The sequence below is a fragment of the Polypterus senegalus genome, chromosome 1 (genome assembly GCF_016835505.1).
Source record: "Polypterus senegalus isolate Bchr_013 chromosome 1, ASM1683550v1, whole genome shotgun sequence".
NCBI classification, from domain to species: Eukaryota; Metazoa; Chordata; class Cladistia; order Polypteriformes; family Polypteridae; genus Polypterus; species Polypterus senegalus.
The window spans coordinates 223,521,697-223,530,711 of record NC_053154.1 but is presented as its reverse complement, the minus strand read 5'-3'; the positions used below and the strand labels follow the sequence as shown (position 1 = coordinate 223,530,711).

Here is a 9,015-nt window from a genome sequence, read left to right as displayed (position 1 = left end):
TCATTTTTCATTTAAGCATAACCTCATTGCCTTGTGTTAATTTTCAAGATTCAGATTCTCTCTCTTCAACAATAGGTGACCAGAAAGCTTCCTTTGCACACCCATGGTACTACAGTGGTAAATGTGAGTAATGTTAAATGACTTAACTCCTCAATGCTTCTTTTGTAGAAGCAGAAGGTCTACAGAGTTGGAAGAAGTCATTCATTATGTCAGAAACTGCATACCCCTTTTGCCCACAGATGAGAAGTTTACAATTTCCTTACACTTCTTAATAGTGAAATGTCAATTTGGAACTTCAAAAATACAGTTTGAGATTTTATCTCTTGCTACGGACATCACATGAATTCAGTTTGACATTGACATTGTTCATAAGGTGCCAAAAAAAAGAACGATTTTTGAATTTACATCCATAATTACGGTGAGTAGAAAAATAGGGTTACTGCTACAGAAAACAATTCTTCGGAATTGGACTGCAGCTTATCATGACGTAATATGTATGCTCATCTTACAAACTCCCCTATCATTGACCACTTTAATCTCAATAGTCTACTCTATCCTTTGTTTCTCACCCAGCAATAGGAGTTGTTCTCTTCCAGCAGCAATGCTGAATTGATAGATGGGCTGCTTATTCATTTCATGCAATTGACCACCTTGAAGGAGAAATTGCCCATCACAGAATGCATAGCCTTTGGGTTGTGTTAGTCCTACAAAACACATCAACCATTATGTCAGACAATTTACATTTCAAAGAGATAACCAGGCTCCACACTACGCACTCCTCATTACAAGCAGTTTGCTTAAGGTTGTCACTAGAAATAGCATGAAGCTCCCTTAGGGGTCCATAGCCCTAAGTCTTTGTAGATATTTGTAATAAAATAAGAAATGTATTCCATCAAATTCTGTTAGTTAGCTTCCAGTTGAAATACATTACTTGTCAGTTTTGTGTGAAAAGGAACTTCATGAATTCTGTTTTTTACTTTCTTTAACTTTCATCAGCTTCAACAGTTTTATAATGTTTTATTTTCCTTTTTTATTTGCTTATAGACATTGTCTAGATGATTATAATGTTCTGTCAATATAGATTCTTAAATCCTTTTCAGTGGTTGCTTCCTGCAGACCAGTATTGCCTAACTGATATATTAATTTTTTGTCTATATGTTTTACTTCCAGGTTTTGAAGATTGCCATTGTGTTTTTCAATTGTTGTGGCTGCACAACTACTCTCAATAGGTGACTGTGACATGTCCAGGGATTTTCAAAAACTGCCATTGCCAACTCTGACCTACCCCCATAAACAGAAGGCATGTAATGTGACATCAGGTTTAAAGGGATGGACTAAATATATAAAGGACACAGGACCTCAATCATGGTACCGGAGGGCCGTAGTGGCTACAGATTTTCATTTCAGCCAGTTTCCCAACTAGAACTCAGTCATTGCTGATAATGTAACTTGATATTTAACTCCATGCCTTGCTAGTGCTTTCATTTATCAAAGACAAATCTTAGTTACATTGCAGATTAGGGGTTCTTATTTACAGTCCTGGAGGTCCAGAGTGGCTGCAGGTTTTCACTTCAAGTAGTTTCTTGAATAGAACCCATTTATTTACTACTAAAGCAATATGTTTTTGGGCCCAATTTTAGTTATCTTGCATGTTACAATTCAGAACACTTAATTGCCTATTTTAATTTTTAGTGACTGCATTTAAGGTTTAATTGTTCCCTGTTTTCTTAACCACATGTTAGTTAATAATGAAATACAGCTAACCAATAAACCAGCAGCTCTTCTTTTTAAACATGTGCATATGCACCATGAAGTATCTGTGTTAAAAAATTCTTAGAACTAAATGAGAGGGGAATTGGAAGGACTGTTAAGTTTAAATTGTTCACATGATTAATGTTCTCACAGAAAGGAACTCTACATTGCAATTAAAATTTCCATTGGATGCGTGAAAGAATTAACAAGTCAAATAGTTAAATATCAAGTTTAATTATAAGCAAGGACTGTCTTCAAATTAGGAAACGAGTTGGAAGGAAAATCTGCAACCACTGCGGCCCTCCAGGACCCCTCATACAGGATCTCCTATAGTTTATATCAGTGTTTCCCAAACTCGGTCCTGTGGACCCCTGTGGCTGCAGGTTTTTGTGCCAATCAGTGACAACACCTGATAACACTGATCTCATTTAATTAGCTGGTATTTTTCTTTTATTCTACATTCAGAAATGCACAGCAGAATGATTTTTACATTTATAAGACATTTAGAAATATTATATATATATATATATATATATATATATATATATATATATATATATATATATATACATATATATATATACATATATATATATATATATATATATATATATATATATATATATATATATATATATATAACCAAACTTAGTTTTCTAATTTCTATATTGTTCCCAAAACACAGAACTTGGGAAATAACACATCACTTTATTAGCCCAGGAGTCCAATTATAAACAGAAGCTGGCTGGAACAAAAACCTGCAGCGACAGGGGGGTCCGCAGGACCGAGGCTGGGAAACATCCATCCATTATCCAACCCGCTATTTCCTAACTACAGGGTCACGGGGGCCTGCTGGAGCCAATCCCAGCCAACACAGGGCGCAAGGCAGGAAACAAACCCCAGGCAGGGCACACACACACACACACACACACACACACACACACACACACTGGGGCCAATTTAGAATCACCAATGCACCTAAATTTATATGACAGATGCTTTACACCAGCATAGCAATGAGAATGAAACCATTACACTATTACTATACCAGATTTGAGCAACTTGTGAATTTTAGAGATTCATTACCTCTATCATTACTTATGTCTTTATACCAATATCACTATCTCTGTCATCAATAAGAACATCTAATGGTCCAAGGACAGACAGCTAGGGAACTCCTCTGATTACCAATCCCATATGGAGCATTCCCTTTTAAATGCAGCCTTTGCCTTTAGCCGATAAACCACCCTAAAGTCCTCTTTTGTGTTATCTCTCAGGCAAAAGTCTTCTGGATTAAAAGGTAATCTTCAGCGTAATACTGTATCAAAGATTTTTTTGAAAGTTTCAGTATATTATATTGTTTCCTTTGCTTTTGCCTATTCAGTTGCCTGTTATCATAGCAAGACTTTCCTTTCATGAGCCCATACTGTCTATTATGTGGAAGTTGTTTTTCATATAAATAGTCTTGTTGCTTATTTATGATTATAGATTCTTTAATTTTATACAGTGAAACAAGTAAGGCTTAGTGTCTGCATCTTGTTTTCTAATTTGAGGTTTGCCCTGTCACATCACTGTGGTTAATATTCTTTTCTAAGGAGGAAGAGCATAAGGAACATCTACATAGTCATCTATAACCCACAGGCAAGTAATGGCATGAAATGCTTTAATGCAATCATGAAAAATGCCCTTCATAGCAAAATTAGCGTAAGAGTTTCAATTTCCAACAACACTTTTGAAGACAGTTCTACTGTCTCTAATGACTTGATAAACCAGCTTGTCTCTATAATCCTTTGATCATCTAAAGCTGGATATGTCAGGAATTAAAAGTATAACTGATAAGATGCTATTGGTGCAAGCTACAATCTCATATAAAATAACATTGATTAAAGGATCTCATAAATAGGTCCCTCTGAAAACAAATATCAAAAATTGGAGATTTTGGTCACCTCTGTCATGCATTATTTGGTCACACTACCTTTCAATTGGAGTAGCAGTAGTTTTGGCTTCTTGGTCTGTTTTCACAGCTCCTGTTCACTCATCTCAAATTCCATCCCAATCAGATGTTCTCTTCAAAACAAAATACAACTGTTTTGCTTTACAGTCTTCTTCTTCTTTTCTTCATCCTCTTTGCCTTCATTTTAATTTCTAGACTCAGTAACTTCACCAGTACTTCAAATTATACATATTCAGAAGGCATCCCAAAATCCTGAATATTAGTTTTCTAGGTGACTGTAAATTAGCCCTGTGTGTGGTTGTATCAGTAAATGTGCCCCCTGCAATGGACTGTTATCCCATTTACATTTAGTTTGTGCCCTTCTGCAATATAACAATGGAAATAGGTTGTGGCTTCCTGGAACCCTTGAAATTAGAATAAGTTGAGACTAAAAATGTATAGCTCCTTTAGGACTGAGTGATTTTTATGAACCAGTGGTGAATTCTTATGCTCCAGTAATGGGAGGATTTCATTGTCACCAATTCCTTAATCAGATATGTGCCTTTTATAAAAAAAAAAAAATCCCTGTACAATTTAATTCTTTTTTACTAGTTTCTGCTTTTCCTAATTTGATTTAAATATCCGCTGCAGGACATGTTTCTGAAAAAAATGATTATTAATAAATAACCAGAAAAGATGACAAAGGCACTATTGTCTACTAGTGTTGATCAGTGAAATTCGGTGAATGTGCCATGTTCACCAAATATTTTTTAGGAAATTTGCTACATGGCCGGCATAGACAAGATTTTTTCTCCCAGTGCCCCATGGGGTTTTACAAAGCCAGTATTACATCATAGAGGTGTAGCAGCCAATGTTGGAAAGGGAGCACCCTTCCAAGTATATACGAGGTGTGGCAGAAAAGTAATGAGACTGATTTTTTATTTACCAAAGTTTTTATTTTTTTCAAACATCAATGTTATCCCCTTCAAAGTAGTTCCCTTGGGCAGTTACACACCGATGGAGACGTTGTTCCCACTGTTGGTAGCAGTGCTGGAAGTCTTCAACCGGTATGGTCTTCAGCATGTCCGTTACACTCTTTTGGATGTTTTCTAAAGTCCCGAAATGACATCCTTTGAGGACATTTTTCAGTTTAGGAAAAAGGAAAAAGTCACACGGACTGAGGTCAGGTGAATAAGGGGGCTGGGGAACCAGAGGAATGCCTTTTGAGGTCAAAAATTCTTTTATGGAGAGGGCAGTTTTTTGGCACCATTTTGGCACAGACCTTTTGCATGTGCAAATGTTCAGTCAAAATTTGATGAACGGTAAATCTGTTCAAATTTAATTGTTCACTCAACATTCTTAATGTTAAATGACGGTCTGCTCTCACAAAAGTGTTCACACGTTCGATGTTTTCATTGGTTTTCGAAGTTGAAGTCCTCCCTGAACAGTGTTCATCTTCAACATGTTTTCTGCCTTCCAAAAATGATTTGTGCCAGCGAAAAACTTGAGCTTGGGATAAAGAATGTTCCCCTTAGGCCTGTTTTAATTTTTCAAACATCACACTTGCCGTTTAATGGCACAATGTTGCTCCAAATTCCGCTGTTCCATTTTGCGTGACGCACAACCAAAAACACAACTTCGCTAATAGCAGTCACAAAAATCAACGTAGTTAACGGAAGGAGTTGAAACTCGCACTGAGCTATGGGAGGGTACTGATACACGTGCTCTATCAAGGACAACAGCGCAGCGTTGCCAGATCGCTTGCAGTGTTGCCAGTCTCATTACTTTTCTGCCACACCTTGTAATGCTGATTCTAGTAGTGGGCTAAAATGAGCAGAAAACGTGCGAATACGTTTAAACTCAAAACATGCAGGCAGAAGGAAACTGGAAATGTGTTGGTGTATTTGTCTCTAAAAGGTCATGTCTTTTTGTAAAGACCTTAATGTAACCTGTGTGTAATATATGAGCCTATCCATATATTAATATTACTCATTACTCTTACTATTGCTGTGTAGAAGAAGTGAAGAATCCTCTTTCCTTTAGTGTTCTTCATAATTGGTAGCAGAGACAGTAAACATGAAAGCGCATCAGGAAAAACATAGCAAACCTTTTTTAGTACTTTTTGGATCAAAAGAGGTAAGTACCTGCTATTGAATCCGTGCTAGACAAACCATAGTGAATTCATACTTCCTGTCTTCTATTGTCTGCAAGAAATTTTACTAATTTGATATTTAATTCTAGGTAGTGGTGCAATGATTAGTACTGCTACTGCACAGCTCAGGTCATGTTTGTGGCCATAATTGTCAGTCCAGCATAGTTAGCAGATGCTTCTCTACTCCTTAGAGACACTTAAAGGACCATTAATATCATCATGATAATCCACTCAAAACTAGTTCAGTTTGTACTTCCCCACTGATACCAATACATTTTGTTGACTTCGGTTAGTTTTAGAACATTTTCACGTTTTCACCAAACTTGAGACAAAGGGAATTTAGTGGGGTTTGCTCATTACTGCTGTCTACCAAAATAAAACATAAAAAATAATGTGGACTTGGGTAAAGATCATTAATTCTCTGTCCACACACTTGGTTACAAATATAAAATAGCAAAAAGCCTAATTAGGAAAAGCTTAAGCCTAACAGTGTCACTCTTCAATATCTAATATGATCAGGAATTTGCTACAAATTAAAAGGTTGGTTGTAGAGAAAATCTTTCTCAGCATTACTGACGCATTTTAAGGGATGGTTCTTAATCTGCTCATATGCTGCCTTGTAAGGACAGTACACCTTAATGACCTTGTGGTTGTGAAAACAGAAAAATGGGCAGATTGACAAATGAAAAGTTATAATACTGTGTAGAGGCATGTCCATCACAATGGTTTGAAATTTGTATCTGCTTTGAAGAAGACAGTATTTTGTGGGTGAGTTCTGGGTGTTTGTTTCTGGATGTGTGTTAACAGTGCTGCACAACGTAACTAGAGGTTCAGTAAAAGTGTGATAACTGGAAGGATACAATGTGTGTGCATGGTCTATGCACTATGCACCACTGTAAGTGTACAATTCTGCATTATATTTGATGTAGTCATTCTTATTTTTAGTTATAAATTGTATTATACTATACATATATATAAAATATGTGTAAATTAGCAAGGTGGTTCCACTGGGGATCAAACCCAGGACCTTCTGCGTGTAAAGCAGACGTGATAACCACTACACTATGGAACCGCTCCTCCTTGAGCTGCCACCTTATCGTGGTGGAGGGGTTTGCGTGTCCCAATGATCCTAGGAGCTCTGTTGTATGGGGCTTTATGCCCCTGGTAGGGTCACCCAAGGCAAACTGGTCCTAGGTGAGGGATGAGACAAAGAGCAGTTCAATAGACATTCTATGACAAATAAAAAAATTTGGATGGCGTTTTCCCTCGCCCGGACGCGGGTCACCAGGGCCACCCTCTGGAGCCAGGCCTGGAGATGGGGCTCGATGGCGAGTGCCTGGTGGCTGGGCCTGCACCCATGGGGTTTGGCCGGGCACAGCCCAAAGAGGCAACGTGGGTCCCCCTTCTCATGGGCTCACCACCTACGGGAGGGGCCAAGGAGGTTGGGTGCAGTGTGACCTTGGCGGTCTGATCCTCGGCTACAGAAGCTGGCTCTTGGGACGTGGAATGTCACCTCTCTGAAGGGGAAGGAGCCTGAGCTAGTGCGCAAGGTCGAGAAGTTCCGGCTAAATATAGTCGGGCTCACCACAACGCACAGCTTTGACTCTGGAACCAATCTCCTTGAGAGGGGCTGGACTCTCTTTCACTCTGGAGTTGTCCCCGGTGAGAGGCGCCGAGCAGGTGTGGGCATACTTATTGCCCCCAACTTGGAGCCTGTACATTGGGGTTTACCCCGGTGGACGAGAGGGTAGCCTCCTTCCGCCTTTGGGTGGGGGGACAGGTCCTGACTGTTGTTTGTGCGTATGCGCGAAACAGCAGTTTGGAGTACCCACCCTTTTTGGAGTTACTGGAGGTGGTGCTAGAGGGCATACCTTCTGGGGACTCCCTCATACTGCTGGGAGACTTCAATGCTCACATGGGCAATGACAGTGAGACCTGGAAGAACGTGATTGGGAGGAATGGCCCCCCCGATCTGAACCCGAGTGGTGTTTTGTTATTAGACTTCTGTGCTCGCCACGGATTGTCCATAACGAACACCATGTTCAAGCATAAGGGTGTTCATATGTGCACTTGGCACCAGGACACCCTAGGCCTCAGTTCGATGATCGACTTTGTGGTCGTGTCATCAGACTTGCGGCCACATGTCTTGGACACTCAGGTGAAGAGAGGGGTGGAGCTGTCAACTGATCACCACCTAGTGGTGAGTTGGCTTCGATGGTGGGGGAAGATGCCAGTTAGGCCTAGTAGACCCAAACGTGTTGTGAGGGTCTGCTGGGAACCTCTGGCAGAGTCCCCTGTCAGAAGTAGCTTCAACTCCCACCTCTGGCAGAACTTCAACCACGTCCCGAGGGAGGTGGGGGACATTGAGTCCGAATGGGCCATGTTCCGTGCCTCTATTGTTGAGGCGGCTGACTGGAGCTGTGGCCGTAAGGTGGTCGGTGCCTGTCGTGGCGGCAATCCCTGAACCTGTTGGTGGACACCAGCGGTGAGGGATGCCGTCAAGCTGAAGAAGGAGTCCTATAGGACTTTTTGTCCTGTGGGTCTCTGGAGGCAGCTAATAGGTACCGACAGGCCAAGCGGAATGCAGCTTCGGTGGTTGCTGAGGCAAAAACTCAGGCATGGGAGGAGTTTGGGGAGGCCAAGGAGAACGACTTTCAGACGGCTTCAAGGAGATTCTGGTCCACCGTCCGGCGTCTCAGGAGGGGGAAGCAGTGCAGTGTCAACACCGTATATGGTGGGGATGGTGTGCTGCTGACCTTGACTCAGGACGTTGTGGGTCGGTGGGGGGAGTACTTCGAAGACCTCCTCAATCCCACTAACATGCCTTCCAATGAGGAAGCAGAGCCTGGGGACTCTGAGGTGGGCTCTCCCATCTCTGGGACTGAGGTCACCGAGGTGGTCAAAAAACTCCTTGGTGGCAGGGCCGCAGGGGTGGATGAGATATGCCCGGAGTTCCTCAAGGCTCTGGATGTTGTAGGACTGTCTTGGTTGACACGTCTCTGCAACATTGCATGGACTTTGCCTCTGGATTGGCAGACCGGGGTGGGGGTCCCCCTCTTTAAAAAGGGGGACCGGAGGGTGTGTTCCAACTACAGAGGGATCACACTCCTCAGCCTCCCTGGAAAAGTCTATTCGGGGGTTCTGGAGAGGAGGGTCCATCGGATAGTCGAACCTCGGA

The 9,015-nt window shown here is 41.2% G+C and overlaps 1 non-coding gene across 1 annotated transcript; it reads right to left on the bottom strand.

Moving 5' to 3' along the window:
- Window positions 1-6,836: 6,836 nt before the first annotated feature.
- On the bottom strand, window positions 6,837-6,909 carry trnav-uac. Its single transcript has one exon. It is a non-coding gene; the product is annotated as a tRNA-Val (tRNA).
- Between the last annotated feature and the right edge of the window lie 2,106 nt (window positions 6,910-9,015).